Source organism: Cavia porcellus, unplaced genomic scaffold (genome assembly GCF_034190915.1).
Source record: "Cavia porcellus strain 051 isolate PalLab524CR breed Dunkin Hartley unplaced genomic scaffold, mCavPor4.1 scaffold_7, whole genome shotgun sequence".
NCBI lineage: Eukaryota > Metazoa > Chordata > Mammalia > Rodentia > Caviidae > Cavia > Cavia porcellus.
The window spans coordinates 11,310,079-11,327,506 of NW_026947490.1; the positions used below are offsets into that span (position 1 = coordinate 11,310,079).

The window sequence follows — 17,428 nt, forward strand, 5'->3', positions numbered from 1 at the left end:
ACGCCTACATTTCTTATTACTTTTTATATTAGACACACAATGTGATATTTATAAATATGATTCTTATTTATTTCACTAAGGAGGATAGTCTCAAGTTGTCTCCATTTTTGCCTTGCTTTTTTTTTTGTTCTTGGAATTGTCATAATTTTTATTCCTGTCTAGAATATCTTTTAGTACTTTTTGTAGATTTGGTTTGGTGGTCATAAATTTCCTCAGTTGTTTTTGTCATGGAAGTATCTTATTTCTCCATTAATGTGGAAAGATATTTTTCAGGTACATTAATCTGCGTGAAGGTTGTTTTTTTTTTTCAGGACTTGGAATATTTTACTCCAAGATATTCTTGATTTGAGGGTTTGTGCTGAGAAGCCTGCTGCTATTCTCATGGGCTTTCTTTTATGGGGCATCAGTTTCTTCTCTGTAACAATCTTAATATTCTGTTCCTGCACTGAATTTCTGGAATCTTGACTGTTCCATGTCTTGTTACTGTTTTGTTTTCATCCTCTCTGTTTGGAGATCTATATACGTCATTTATGTGCATGTGAAAATCTTTACTCATACTTGGGAAGTTTTCTACTGTTATTTCTGTGAAGAAATTTTTGTGGTATCTCTGTTGTCTCCAGCTTTCTCAGTTACACCAGTCAATCTTATATAATTGTTTGCTTCATCTTGTAGTTATTGGATTGATATTTCATGATCTCTTGTGGTTTTTAAGGTATCTTTCTTTTATGATCACTAGCTGCAATTCTACCTTAAAGATCTGAAAGTTTATCTTCTTCTTTCAATCTATTGCATGTATATTCAACAGAGCATTTAATCTTTTAAATTTCCATTTGAATTGTTTCATGAATTCCATTTTTTTCCTGTTTTGGACTTCTTTTTTCAATGCTCAACTGTTCTTTTACTTGTGTTTTCTCTAATATCTTTAATTTTAAGAGTCATTTCTTTTTGTTCCTGAGAGATTATTTTCTCTATAGCCCTTTTCACTTATTCTTTTCACTTCTATTGTTATCATTTCGGAAAGTTCCAGTATTTGACTTCTGATTTCATCTATCTCATTGAGTTCTGGACTTGTTCTGGGTGGGTTGGGGGTCTAGGGTTGCACTTTGCTTCTGCATCTTGTCATTTTCTATTTTTATTTTATTTTACTTTCTGTGTTGATGTTTGCTGATTTCTTATGATAGATGGCTTTATCACTAGTATAAAGGATTCCCTAGGAGATGTCTGTTCTTTAGCAATATCCTCTACATGTAGGTTATTCTTTAAAGCTATCCCAAGAATTTACATTATCAATTTATAAAGGATGCAAAATTACTATTTGGCTCAGCTCCCAGTCCTTTGGTACTGGGTTGTGGTAATAATTTTGACCCTATACAATCACAGCATTATCAAATAGGAGAGCAAATTGGTTATAACAATGTATGCCATCCTGGTACAGCTTAACTACAGACAAACTATGGAAACAATTAACTTGTTACCTCTGTCCACAGTAGCAAGCTGTAAGTTTATGTAGCAAAATTAAACATTTACAGTGCACATGTATGTAGGTACTTACTTTCCTCTAGTGGAGTGATGTTTCCCTTCTGTTGCGGTGGGGAGGTTAAAATGGGTAGGAAACAGGTTAAATCAATGAAGGAGGTCAGATATAGTAAAAGCTGGAAGCCAAAGCATAGTCACTTGAGTTTTGGGGAATTTGAGGACACAGGAAAGAAAACTAAAATAACATGCTAAGGAGTAATCAAAAGGGCAGAAACAATCACTACTCACTTGAAAGTTTAAAGTCAAGAAGTAGTTGAAGAAAAATGGAATGTGTATCAATAGAAGAAAATGAAAAAGAAAGGTAAGAAACCTAAACAGTGAAATAAAGAAGGAAGAAAGAGAAAGAAAGTGAAAAAGAAAAAAAAGAGAAGAAAGAAAGAAAAAGGATACCAGAGAAATACAGAAGAAAGAAAAAATACAAATAAAAAATAACCACAGAATACAAAACCATCCCAAGATGTTAACCAATCAGATGAAAGAGATAGTCAATCAGACAGATAAAGAAGAATAACAGTAATAAAGTGCCTCTGGTGTGTACAGCTCTGTATGGGTCTCCATGTTGGGTCCTAGACATATTCTGGGAATGGAGCTGATCTTGGTCTTGGATGTGAGAGCTGGGACTGGTTATCTGTTGATCGGGTTCTCCAGAGTCCAAGTGCTGGCTCGTCACTGCTGCTTCAGAGACTTCCAAGTTGCTGGTCTTGCTGATTACTCCTCCTTCCAAAGGCTTGGGTGCCTCTGCACATCTGGGGCTCAGTTGTTGTCTTGTGTCTTGGCGTTTGGCTCCACCAAAGACATGTGCCCTTACACTCTCCTCACAGGTGCTGCCCTCCTGGCAAAAATGGAGAAGGCACAGAGCACGGACTCTTGTCACAGGCTCTGCTGTACTGGGGCAATTTAGGAAGCGAAGAGTGCCAACTCAGGCTCTTTTCACAGGGTCCCGCAGACTGTCCTGGGGACAAGATAGGAGATGATTATTGTTGTTAAATGGTATTTAGCAAAATGTAACAAGGGTTTGGGGACAGTATTTGGAAAATCTGCCCAAGTCATTGAACTAATATTGTTTACGTGAGAAAAACTCATGATTTTATAGGTAATGATCCACTAAAAATGCCAGAATAGTCAATAAGTTTTAAAAAAAATAGAGGATAAAATACTCACTAATTTAGTTTTAGATTCTGTATTGAAATTAATGTGTTTGAATCCATAATCTATTTCTTTTTGGTAACAGTACATATTATGTCACATCAAGCAAAACTTCAGAAAGTACAGTAAAATATTGTTACCGTTTCCAGTCATATGCCTGTATGAGGGTGGATTTCCTTCATACACTTCAATAAAAACAACACATTTACAAACTATGGTAAATACAGAAGCCAATGGAAAACCCAATTCTTTTCTATTAAAATTCTTAAAGAGTTTTTCAAATATATGTGTAATATCACTTCTTTTAAAGTAGAATAGCTACTTTTCAAGCCAATATATAGTTTAAGACATATTCATTGTTGTTACTATTTTAGATAAGTTAATACCCATATGATTTTTAAAATCTAATATGAGTATATTGATAGATACAGCCTTCATCAACCAAAGACACCATGAAGTCATTCACTTTAAAGAGTGTGAAGGATTTGGAGGTGGCATTTATTATGAAAATATTAAATTACAGCATGATACTGAACCTCAAATCCAAGGAATTAATTGGTAAGCAGATGCAAGTTATTAGAAAGCAGCTCTTACCTGTCGTTCGTGAATGAGTAAACTTAGGAAAGCTAACGAAAAGTTTTATAAAGGTCATACTTCCTGAATGATGAAACTTACTTAATGTACAGTGCCTGAAGTCAAAGTGAATTTTTTTTTTTTGTTTCATTAGTTTGTAATAGAGCTTTAGGTCTGAGCAGGGAAAGAAAATTAAAAATTGAAAAGAAGTAATGGACAAATGAAAAGTGAGTTTTCTAGTCCTTGCTTTTATCCAGACTGAACAGTAATTTATCAGACCACTTGGCAGCTGATGTAAACTCCCATGGATTCATCAGAGCAGTGGAGAAGTGAGCATCTGCAACTGTGAGGTGAAACTTTAAAAACGCTGAAATACACCAAATAGAATTTGAACTTAGTACAATGTTATGTAATATGCTTTTGGCAGATTCACCCAGAAAGAAACACAAAATTCTTTTCATATGTAAACAAGTTTCTAAACTGTTAAGTATCCCATAAATATGAGTTGGAATTTAAAAGGTCTGTAATTGCTTAAGTAATTATTTTTATTTTATTTAAATAAACATGTAAATATAATCATGAAATTAACTGGGTCTTTTGTTATGGAAATTATAATAAAGCAAGTAATGAAAAACAAGGAGTATACAAAAATTATAAAGTGACAAAAGTTATATTGTTGGGATAAATAAAGCATTACTCGTTATTTTCAGATACGGTTTCTAAATTCTTAAATTATTTTAACTTAGCTGTATTTTATGTTAAAAAGCCATTAAGATACAGTTTTTGAAAACTATGTTTCTGGATTTGAGTTCTTTGTACATCTATAAATGTTGAATATATTGGGAGTCATGTTTAAAATGTATACATTACTTGACCCCAGCAATTTCCTTGAAATATTTTTTCTTAAAAGATAACAAATTAATGTTTTATAGTAAAAAGAGATTAGTTATGCTCACTGCAGTATTGCTTATATTATTAAACTGAGTATACTTAGTGAATATCTATCTGTAAAATAAATTGATATTGTAAAGGCATGACTTTTTAGAGAAAAGCATTAATTAATATTTATAATAATGCTGAATAAAAAAGCAGCTTAAAATTGAAATATCATGTCTATCTAAATAGCTATATATTTTTCTTTATGTACACAAAAAGATGTTAAGAATTTACTGAGTTCAAGTGTGAGGGAGAGAGCTCAGTGGTAGAATGCATGCTTACTAAGCAGGAAGCCCTGGGTCAAGGTCCAGTTCCATCAAAGAAAAAAAGGAGAAATAAAGAAAAAATGAAAGTGGTTACTTATGAATAAAGGTTTTAAGTGATTCGTCCTATCATTTTGTACTTTGAATTGCTTGAAAATTGCTATTGATTGGTTATTTACAATAAGGATAAAGATGTTTCCAATTTTAAATATTTAACATTTGAACAAGTACGTGGAACAAATGGTAACGTGATATTGGCATGTGCAAATATGACAGCGGAATCAGTGTTGTAGTTCCAGCCTTCATAGAAATACTTGCAGTCATGAATATAACAAACAAATAATGCTAAGATTTTAGATTGTTTATATTATTACTCTTGTTTTCTGGATATGTTTCATCAAACAATATTTTTAAGACCTTTTGCACTAAGTTTAGGTGGCAAACTATGTTTAATATTTGGATAAATTAATATAATATTTAATATAATTTCAGTTTTATATCCAAAACTTGAAATATACAGCTAAAATATACAGTGTGAAGAATTTGTTGTTTAAAGGGAACCATCAATAAGGGGGTTAAAAACTATGCTCTTTACTTTGTATATACCATTCTACTTTCTTTGCTTTCCTATTTCTAATTTATGGCACTTTTATCTACTCAAAAGTATTAGATCTTTAAAACACCAGACATTTCTCAATCATTCTCTGTTGAAGTCTCTATTAACCCGATGTTTTCTACCTATGTTATATAGTATCCTATAGAAAGGTTTACAAACAATGAAACCGAAATTTTTAATTTCATTTTAATTTCCTTCAAACAAAATGGCAGGCAATAAACTTTTCAAGTAGGCATATCTTCTTCAACCAATTCAAATAAAAATTGTATATGTCTATGGGCTTCAAAACACAGCCTATTTAGAAAAGCTTATCATTTCTTGAACTACTGAATACAAATGATTGCTTTTGTTTGGCTATAGTCTCTATTACCCAATATTAATTTGTTCTCAACCACCAGAGATCTAGTCTCAAACCTACAATGAGCCATGTTATCTTTTCAAAGAAAACCCACATCTTCCTTTTACTTTGCTCAGAAAACTGGATTTAAAATCTTTGCCATGAGCCTTCTGCTACCTCCATGCTAAGCCAACATCCATCCAATTCTTTCTAGATAAAAAAAAAATCTCTTCACATGCACAAACGCGTGCACAATCACACCGACAAACGTATACAGTAATTATCACCCCCTCCATCCTCTTGAACTAAGGCATGCAAAGCTGGGGCAGACCTGAACACATGGTGTGAAGCACTGACTCAGACAGACTGCAGTGTTGTCCCGTTTTGACTCAGCAGTTGTGCAATCCTAGGCATATTACTCAATATTTACAGCTTAAATTTCTACAGCTGTGAATTACAGACAACAAACTCACTTATCTTACAGAGCTGTCATGAGAACCAAACAATATAATGTATACAAATCAAATTTGCTGTCTGCAAAACAGAAGCAATATATATATATATATATATATATATATATATATATATATATATCATACGTATCCATATATCTATATATCACTCTATCTCTATCTCGATATATCTTATCATTTTTCTAACCAAAATTCTATAGTTGCCATAGATATATAAAAAAATTTAACTTGAAGACTTATAATTTCTCTGGTATTACTTTCTAAAACTAAACAATTTAAAAGAAAAAGAGGCTGATATTGGTGTAACTTGCAATGTCTATCTCCTTACCTCATTATGATCTTGATGAAATGTTTGCCAGTATAAAATCATGACAAAGCTATTTTATGGGTGTTAACCGTGAGAAAACTACTTCAGTCTCAACTTTTTTGGCTTGGTTATCTTCATGGGACATGTTTTTGGTTTTTGGTGGTTTAAAAATTTGATGATATTTCCACTAAATAATCTAGCTTCCTTGGCATTCATAGCTTTTTGAAAGTCCCTCAAACTATTGATATTTTTACCTAAAAATGATCAGTGTTGTTAACTTTAAACTTCCTTTATTTTCAAAGTACTCTTATTTTTTTGAAAAATTTCTTCATTGGTTTCTTACGTATTTCATCATAAGAGATATTCAATAAAGAATTCTGAAAAACCTTTCTGTTTTAACACAAAGAACAAGTATTTTAAGTTTTAGTTTAAAAAATTTGGTCATGTTTGATGTGAACTTCATTTAAAGTAATAGGATACAGAATAAAATGTGTATCTTATCAGTAAAAATAACAACTTTCCACTTTTGAGCAGAAAGTAAAAGTTGTTTTCAAGTTTATATTTTAGAAAACTCCATTGTTGCAACATTAATACACATTTAAAGATAACACATTTAATGGAACTTCTTACACAAAAGCAGTATCAAGTCTTAGCAATAATTTAAGTGCCTTTTAAATAAAAATATCTCATAGAATTAAGTTCTTTTAAGGAAAACAATAATACATAACCCTTTCCAAAGTAAGATACAATATTTCAATAGCAAAATTCAACATAAGCTCAAATGTATGCAATCTAAAAAGTTAAAAACATTTTTTTCTGTTAAGATTTTTCTATTCTTTCTTACCTCTAGCTATAAATTAAATTACAATTAGTTATAAGTTAAAACACAGTAAGATTTCATTTTGGATATGTATTTACTGAAAACTCAAATCAACTCAAAATTTACATTATACTGTTTTAGAGTTGAGCATCATATACATCAAAAAGCACTACTTCTTAACTCAGAGTTTGTAACAGAAAGATCCAGACAGGAGGAATGCCCTGCCCTACCTTGCCCTTGTCAGTTCAGGTCAAATGGTGAACTTTGCTCAAACACAGTGTTTTTCAAATTTCAATTTCCATTCAGTTCCAGTTTTCAGAAGAGCAGTGGTGCAACATGGTTACAACAGCACAAAAAATCTCAGCCACGTGGTAAATGTTGAGCCAAAAACAGATGAGTAACATCAAATCCAGGCCAAAAATCATATCCAGTGAAACCAAAAAGAAAGAAAAAAATCAAGTAATTTCAATGGAAACTTCTACATTAGTTAAAATCTTAAACACAAAATTGAAGGTGAAAGTTTAAGATTTTATTAACCATTAAGCACTGAAGTTTGGGGAATATGTTGAGTTTTCTAGACCTCCACAAGGAAGGGAAAGAGTTATGAAGCTCAGGAATACACGTTGCTACTTAGTAATCTCCAAAACCGAGAGTTATTGAAAGGGCAGTCATATTTACAGTTAGGTAACTTCCTGTTTACTTAAATCTTTTAAATCAGCCTTAGCCTCAATAAGTCTAAAGAACATCTTTTTGTAATTGTGTCATTATCTATCCCCTGAAATCATCTAAACATGGGATTATGGTTAACCTTTGTGGAGGAAGTAAACACTAATACTTATTTTTTCATAAGGAATTTTAGAAAATCAAATATCTAAGCATTCAAATCTTAGGCTTTATGTTAATTTTCATAAATTGAATTTTGTTTTCATGGTGTTGCAATAATCTGACCAGAGTCGACATCCAATAATCACTGTCTGACTTCCACAAAACCCAGTAATAAACACACTTAGAAAAGAGAAAGCCCAACATGTACTTTCTCATTCTGAAGAAACAATTATTATTTTTTACTTAGGCATTGATATAGCCCTGATTAAACCTTTTAAATACTTTATACTTTAATTTTTGTCGATCCCAAAATAAGCATGGATTATTTACACCATGTGGTTTCTTAATACTCCATTTAAAATATAATATCAAAGATAGTACAACTGGAGCAAAGAGGAACATAGCATCATAGGACCCATGTGAAAGTCTGTGGAGGAGAATACCAAATAAAATGGGATCAGACACAAGGATCTCTGTACCTACAGTGGTGGAAACTGGAAATGAGAGAGGGGGAGGGGCATCAAAAACCATCCAGGAAAAGGTTCAAACTATTCAGACCAGAGAGGAAACAAGACCTGGTGCAAAAGTACCTCCATAATTTTTTTCTTTTTAATTTTCCTCACCTTTTACTATACATTTTCTTCCAAACTTCTAGGAAACACATCCAATATCAAAATATGTCATCCCTGAGCCATATTTTACCTAATTCACACTTTTGTAGTGTAATTTTCTTTCATTTTTTGGATAAATTTTTCTATACCATTTTATTTTTTGTTAGTACATTTTGCGATATAGATAGATGGCAGTCCTCATGGGGAGTTGGAGCATGCACTTGATACAGCTTTATTCTTCTTTTCAACCTCTCCCCCCCTCCCCAAGTTCATCTCTTTGTCCTCTCCCCTTTTGCAAAAGATTTGTCTTCATGTTTTCTATTTTTTAGTTTGCTCTTTATTTCTTTTTGGGCTTCTCATATAAAAGGAGCCATGACATATGTCAGGTTTATTTCACTTAATATTGTGGTCTCAAGGCACATCTGATTTCCTACAAATGACTCAAGTTTGTCTTTCTTTATGGCAGGGTAATACTCTATCATATGTGAATGATGCTATGATGACATTTTATGATGAAGAGTGAAACTATATAAAAGAAGCCATGAGCACAAAAAACAGTGATCTGAATTACACAGCTAATACCTCAAACCAGAAACAAAAGTTATTTTTTAAAAATTGCATCTCAGTTTTGCTTAGAAGTGTCTATTTCTGAATAAAATATGATGTAAATTTAATAGGAATTTCAATATTTTAAAACTTAGTCAGCAAATAGGGTGTTATTAAAATAATGGTACTTATGATACACGGTTTGGTTGTTTTCAAAAACTAAAGGAAGCAGCTACAGTTATTTTCCAAACACACATTCATGTTTTCCTTGATGACAAATTGTAAGATTTTGACAATAGGAGCATAGATTGTCAGGCTTGGATATAAAGGAACTGAATTGATAAAGAGTAAGAAAACATATGGCCTCAGACAAATGTCTTAAGTGCATTCATTGATCAACTATTACAATAATAAAATAAGTATTTGGTACTTATCATAAGTTAATTAAAATACCATGTCATAATTTATTCAGAATTCTGAGAGACTATCTTAATCTGTGCATTCTCATATTACAGAAGCCTCTCCATATAGTACAGTTCTATTGTTAAGTGACTGTAAAGTGCTAGCCCTTAGAAAAAGTATTCACATTCTTTTATGTCATGACTGTTTGATTTAGGCAATGGTTTTCCCATTCTACAAGTGTTATGGTTTGTATTTAAATGTCCCCCCAAAGCCTCATGCAGTTATGGAGGTTGTTAAATTTAGCATTTTTGTTTTCTAGTGCTGGAACTGGCAGTGTGAGTGCTGCACCCACACAGGGAAGACAGGCAGCATACAGTACAAGGAAGGGAAGAAGGCTTCCCTTTCCCGCTTTTGCCGTTTTGCTCTTGTGGCTTGCAGCCACCGTGTAGAGTTGACCCTTAGCCACCCCACCCTGCCCTTGGAGCCAGCTGAGTATGGACCGCAACCTCTAAAACTGTAAGATAAATAAAATTTTCCTTTCTTCATTTTTGGGTGTCAGGTATTTTGTCCCAGCAATGAGAGAAAAGTAACCATGACAACAAATGAGGAAATTCAGTCTAAGAAAGTCTATGTGGTATGATCAAACGATGAATGTCAGATCTGACATTCAAACTCAGACACCTCTGCCTAGACAGGAGTCTGGGTCACTTTTCATTCTCTTAGGTGTAAATCTTTCTAATGTTTGTGGTCTTTCTCTTGTTGACACAGTGTTTTGAACTTTACATGTCTAATCATTGCTTCTTATCTATAGTGAGTTACTAAACTTACAGAATATTTTAATGATGTAAAAACATATACAAATAAAATAAAAATTTGATGTGATTTAATATCGTTGATGTTTACTGTATGATTTGTAACATGTATTTTAGCTCTGAAGTGTTCTTTTTTTTTAATCCATAGCTTGATTTTGCTTTCCACAGACAGAATAGCCAAATGGAAAGAGCAATTTCTGTACGAGAGAGTTATTTCCAAGACTTATGAAAGAAAACTTTTACTCAATATTTAGTTTTAGCATGCTTAACATTATTTACAGATGCTCTCTTTAGAATAAGACAGCTGAATGGTTTCTTTAGCAGATAGCAAACTTCAAAGCTCATGTATGTAGTCAGGTGATAATGCTATAATCTCATTTAGAAACCGGTACTTGTATATCATCTTGTTTCTGCACTTTATATTATCTTGTTTTATTTGCTCTAAGCTTTTATATTTTAGCTTATATCTAATAATAATTAATGTCCAGGATAGATTTTTATATATGAAAACTGTTTGATTAAAAATAATTATGTTAATTAAGATTGGTGAGAGGAATGGAATCACTAAAAACATGTGCATATTTATGCAAAAGAGTTGGTTAGGTAGACCTGAAGATCAAATGTAGAAGAGTCCACAATGCTCTTCTGCCTGGAGCTGCTCACCCCAATGAGAAGGAAGCCACAGAACAAGACAGATCAAGGATACGGCATAAGTCCTCGGTAGAAGACCAGAAAGGTCGTTGTAGTTACTGGTGTGAATCTGTTTTGCAGAAGAAGCTGTAGAAAGATAATTCTGTCTGGCCTACAAGCCTATTGGTTGTTGCCACACATATCTGGCCTAGCTGTCAGTCACCCACAGACATATTCAGTGTTTATTAATCTGCTTGCTCGGTGTTTCTCAATCCACGAAAATTGACACATCATGATTAATGGTCACAATAATAAAAGGACAACTATCAGACATATTGATTGCAATTTTCCCAGACTATGAGTACCTGGCACATCACAGAAACTCAGTAACTGTGTATCCAAGTGCAGGATTAATAATTTTATAGATACATTTATTATGGATGCATCCTGTTAAGGCATTATGAGTTTGAGTTTCTTTTTAATATGTGAAGGGGGGCTATTTCATGAGGTTCAAAAATAGTACATTATTCAAAATATAGCATCATTTCTATCACCTGAGATTTTTCTTTTGCTAAAATTTCACAGGAGAAAAACTAAGAGCTATAAATTATGATTTCATGAGAAATGTCATCAGAGATTGAGATTTCATCTAGAAATACAAAAAACAAGATTAGTATACACAAATTATTAAGGGAAAAAATGAATATTTTTAATGATATTGGCAAAGTCAGCTATAATGAGAAAAAGAGTCCCTTCTTCAGAACATATCTACACCTCATTGTATAGATATACATTTATCACACCTGTATAAGTAGTATGCAAAATACCTAGACAAGTAATAACATGTAAAATATGTACCATACCTCTAAAAATAATTTGTTAAACTTACTATAACTCTTTAGATAAAAATGTGAGGATATATCTGATGCAGATTGAAAATGGTAAAAAAAATGGAATGTGACTAAGTGTACCACACCTCAACCAAATAGGAGTGATCTGCTGAATTTTAAATGTTAGTTATTACAACTGTGTAGTATACCAGAAGTATCAGTGTGGTAAGAAATTTGATTTCCCTCAGTACCTGTAAAATTCCATTCTCTGTTAAAAAAAAATCCAAAGAGCAGAAAAGTACTTCTTCCTATATGACATAATCATAAAACCTTTCTGTGCATCTCATAACTATGCTCAGTATAAAATTCTGTCACTATGTAACCTGTTGTCTTAAGAACAATTACCTAGTTTTAGAGGGATATGTGCGTCAGAGGGGTCAGGTGACAGGAAGATGGAGAGGATAAGCAGATGAACCACCATTCCTGCTGAGCACAGCCACCCATGCCAGGCACCATCAAAACTAGACAACAATGTCATGCAACCAACAGGAGCAAATAAGCATTTGTTATATAAAACTAATTCCCAGGTACAACTGCAAACCCATTTTAGAGAATCTAAGCAAACTCAGTTTGCCTTGAAATATTAACTGCAAACAACTGATGAACAATTCTTAGCCCTTCCAAATTTACTTAATTTGAAATCATCTTTCTTCTTTTTACATTCTAAATCAATGAGAATTAAACAATAGACTAAATAATCCTAACTGACAGATGAAAACATTCTCACTGTGAGTTGTAGAAGTGATGCAGTTGAATTGTAAGATTTCAATAAGCGGACACCTCCTACCTTCCTGCAGGCATCAGAGCTTCCTCCTGGCAAAGGGTGGGAACATTTCCTATATCTCATAATATACAAGATTGCTATTGCCATCCACTTCATAAAATGACGTACTTATCTTCCTCAGAACTTAATCTTAATGCATGAATCCCAGAGGTGAAGTATACAATGAATCCCATTGTACAAAGGCCTGGACCTTCCGTGGGGGTTTCTGGAGTTGCTGGTCATGAAGGTGACCTTATCTATTCCTGTGTGCCAATTCCATTGTTTCATACATTCTAAGTTCTCATCTTACTTGTGGATATCTTTTTTTTGTGTGTGTACAAGATATTGAACTCACGACTTTGCGCTTGCCAGGCAGGAGCTTGTGCCATTGAGCTAAATCCCTGGCCTCTACCTGTGGTTATTTTATACCGTGTTATTGAATATATTTTTTCCAATATTATTTTGTCCAACATAGGGGGAAAAAAGACAGGATTCTTTGAAACTAGGCAGCTCCAATTTTGTTGAACCGCCAATTTCTGGGAGTGAGTTTCTTTCTCTTTTTTCCACTTAGAAATAAATGACCTTTCCTATTTTATGACAGGCTTGTAAAGTTTTAGAAAGTACATCATGTTATTTATTCATGGAATGGTATAAGTTTACCTGACTTAACAGAAAATTAGTTTCAAATAAATTCTATTAATAAGAAATATTTTCTCATTAAATAGGAAATTACAGAAAGCTCTCAATCATTTTAGGTTATTTCATGATGACAGAACATAATTTCCTATAAGAAAAACAATGGTCTTTTCCTGTTGCTTTAACAAAGTACTGTTTTCATTAGGAAAGACCCACTTTTATATTTCAGTGAGAATGTCATGTAACCATTTTGTGAACAAAATGACCAGAATCCCAACCATCTTTGGAGGAATTTAAATAAGATACACATATCTTATTTAAATAAACTTTCCCATAAGAAGTGAATAATTCACTACCTTTACTTTAAGTCTTTGTTGTTCTCTGTCAAGTTTCTATGTGCAGCTCACAAACATACCCTTATAGAAGTATCAGTATTTCTGTGTCATAGTTTTCGAAAGGACTTAAAAGTCTCAAAGTTCTGTGTCCCCCTTGGCTTGCTCCTCTCTTGATTCCAGCAAGGCTTTATTAATGGTCTGCTTCATATCATCATCTCCACCTTCATAAGTTTTCTTTAGACATGCATTAATCCCTCACTAGGATCTGTCTCAGCATCATAGGATGGCTTTTTTTTTTAACTGCCTTTGGCTGAGATCGATTTGATGAAATTGTTCACAATCATAGAGTAACTCTTCCCTATTAGATTCTTTACCAAAAGATCAAGATGACCTCTCTCTGGAATCCACCTGCACATTCTGTAGGAACTCAATAAGCTCCTGTTAAGCTACTGTAGATTTTCACAAAGTTATCTGACCAATTCCATCCATAATTACCAATGTTCACTGGGTAGCCTGTTTTGATGGATCAACCACAGTAGCCAGTTTTCCATCATCAAGAAGGTCTGGTTCTTTTGTGATTTTTGTTAGTCGCATTTTATTCTTTATTTCTGTTTTGATCCTGGATTTTTCAGCTGTTGGGGCATCATGTTGTCTCTTCCTAGTGACCTTTTCCAGCAACACGTTTACCTTTTATAGATCATTCTGCAATGCCATGGTCAGGGGTGGTGGACCAAAGGCCTGGGCTGCAGGCATGCATGTGAGGACAGGCACCACTGTGGGCGTGAGTGTGGACCTCACCAGTGCAAGCCTCTGTGCATGCACTGGATCTGTGTGAGATGGTGTGCTCTACAGACAGAGTCAGGTTTCCATTAATACATCTCTCTTAAAACTATGCTGCACTTTATGAAAGAAAAGGTTTTTTGTTTAAAAAAAAGGATTTTACATAAAAATCCAACTTTATTGAACATGGGATTAGATGGATTTTCAAATGACCTAGTTTAAATTTATTTTATACTACTTCAAAAGTTAGATTTAAAAAGAAAATCTAACAAATTCACAATAAATTTAACAGGGAAATATTTTAATTCAATTGATTTCAAACTTCAAATTCATTTTTGCATTTTCTACATCACAGATTGGTTTCAAGGCAGCATAGTGTTTCTGAGCCCCTGCATTGTGCTTCTTCTGGTTCTCTCTCACCTGCAGGGGATACATTCGAACACCTACACGATTGTTGAGATTCACAGCTAAGATGAAAACAGAACAATTACAAAACCTACTAAAATAAAATTTTCTGCATCACTGAAAGAGGAGTGCATAAGAGGATTCTGGCACTATTATTAAGTTAATTAAAGATTATTTCAGTACAAACAGTGTGAAATTACAACAGTTGATCTGACAAATAAGATAGCTATTATGTGACTAATGGTAAGTAGCATATACAGGATGGGTTTGCTGGATACAGGAATGCTTTATGTGCTGGGTGTAATGAAACAAGGTAACACGAGATTTCATCACACTTTTCAGCACAATTTAAAACTTTTGAATTATTTATTTCTGGATTTTTTTTTTCATTTTCTATTTTCAGGTAATAATGTACTAGCTTGTGGGGGTTTTTTTCCCATTACTATAATGAAATACCTAAGGCTGGGTAACTTTAAAAGGAAACAGGACTCATGTAGTGTCCAGTTTTGGAGGCTGAAATTTCAAAAGTCAAACCACCTCTTATGGACCTCCCTCAGACACCTTGACAGGAATTTTGACAGAAGTAATCATGAGAGAAAGATATTGCTTGTTCGAGACCATAGTGAGATACAGAGACAGAGACAGAGACAGAGACAGAGAAAGACAGAAACAGAGACAGAGAGAGGAGAGGAGAGACAGAAACAAGGACACAGAGACACAGAAGAAGGGAGGGACTTGAATCCCAAAGTCCTTTCCAAAATCATGCCCCAATTGACTTAAGAGAATTTTATGAAGTCTTTGCCTGTTAAAAAGTTGACAGTGCTTCCTGTGCTTCTACCTCGGGAACTAAAATTCTAGTACATGAATGCACAGAGAACAAATAATAACTAAACCAGAGCACAGGGTTGACACTCGGTAGCTGAAACCGTAGGAAGCAAAACTTTAGCTAAGAAATGTCTACATCGAAGTTTTCTTTTGAGAATTTGAATTTTTACAAATACCATTGGATAAGCTAAAATAGGAAAACTTTCGTTAATGTTTTATATTTGAAAGAGGTCCTGCCTGTAACTGAAGTGTTTGTTTTAATACTATGAAAATGACTGTGTATCTCCTAAAGAAAGCAATTCATGAGTCAGGTATATACAGACCGAGGGGAGGGAAAGAAAGAAAATTTTTACTATTTTAACTTGATCATAAAGTCGTAAAAGGACTCTATGGTTTGATGGTATAACAAGCTTTGCAGCAGAATTGGAAACTTTCAGTTCAATCATTTGATTTCATTCTTTTGATGAAAAGAAATCATCTTTTGTTCAAGCTGGCTGTAAAACATTTAGAGAAAAGTAGAAGCTTATAATCAGGAATTTGTTTTAATAATCACATCAATCTTAGCCTATTCAAACATGTTTTTCCTTTGCAGATTTATGAACCCGCTCAAGGGGAGAATTAGGAGAAAGGGGGGAGTTGGATGTACGTGGGCAAGGAAGGAAATGACTCAGGAAGAATTCCAGCCACGTGGACTTTCTAGCATGTTTGAAAATAAAACTTATCTTCTGGCCATGTGGCAGTAAATAAATACAAGCTGTTACAATGGAAGATGTTTTTAAATCTCTTCCTATGACTTAAAAGGTGATTCTGTTTTCCTAGCCAATAATGTGGTGTTTGAGTTAAGATTCAAGTATATAAATAAGTTGGGAAACAAAAGCAAGCCAGAAAAACAGCATTGTGTATTTCCATCTTCCTGATAGCTTAAGTTTGCAGAAGTTATATTCATTAACATAAATACATGTATGATTTCATGTATACATACGTATGTATGTATATGATTTTATCTATACATGGTTATACACACAAAACAGAACTTACAAAGTTTCTAAAATGCCTGTTTAACAGAAAAAGAAATGAATACACTTTCCTAAAAGGGTGCTGCTTTTTCTGCTTTGTTGTTTGCTTGTTTGTTTGTTTCTGTGCTTCACTACGTAGTTCTGGCTGGCCTCAAACTCAAGGTGATCATCTTGACTCAGCCTCCCAAGTGCTGGGATTACAAGCATGAGCCACCTTGCCAAACTAAGACTGTTGCTTTCAACCACCACTGAATATGCTTATTCCCCCCACAGGTTACAATTCTGTTACATTTTCTTGAAGGTTTTTAGGAACTATCAATTGCTATTTCCATGACTGAAAACTATCAGAAGTTGAGAAACCTGGACCACCTTTCCAGCTCTCACCCTCATTCCGTCCACCATGACATGTCTGGGGAGGAAGTCAGGTTGATCTACCTTTCAATGTGGCTCTGTCTACACAGATGTTCAAACCTAAAACTGAATCAACCATAGAGGTCCCTGCACACACACAAGCAATCACAGTCATTCCAAAATTTAGGTTTGTGCTCTGGCCGTAAATGTGTAATGGAAATGTGTTATTCAGTGTTGGCTGAATGAGGAAAGCTCATTCATGTGGACTTTTTAAAACTGTCCATTGTCTCTAGAATCTAACACTATTATTTTAAAAGATTTATAAACTTTTAGGAAGATGCACTTGGGAATGTGCAGAAATATAGTCAAAAGAAGGCATACATGTCTCTATGTATGTGGGCCCAATCTGAGTAAATTTCTGTAGACATGTTAAGATATTAGATTTCTGGTTTGGTTGGTTTGGTTTGTTGTTTGGTTTGTAGCTTCGCTGGTCTAAATGCCTGGGGTCTCCCCAGTGCTTATGTTGAAACCTAACCCTCAAAGGCATTGAGATGAAATATTAAGAGATAAAAGTATTAAGGTAGCATTTAAAGA

The 17,428-nt window shown here is 33.8% G+C and overlaps 1 pseudogene; it reads right to left on the bottom strand.

Moving 5' to 3' along the window:
• Nucleotides 1–13,532: 13,532 nt before the first annotated feature.
• On the bottom strand, nucleotides 13,533–14,171 carry LOC111755990 (calcyclin-binding protein-like; annotated as a pseudogene).
• Nucleotides 14,172–17,428: the final 3,257 nt, after the last annotated feature.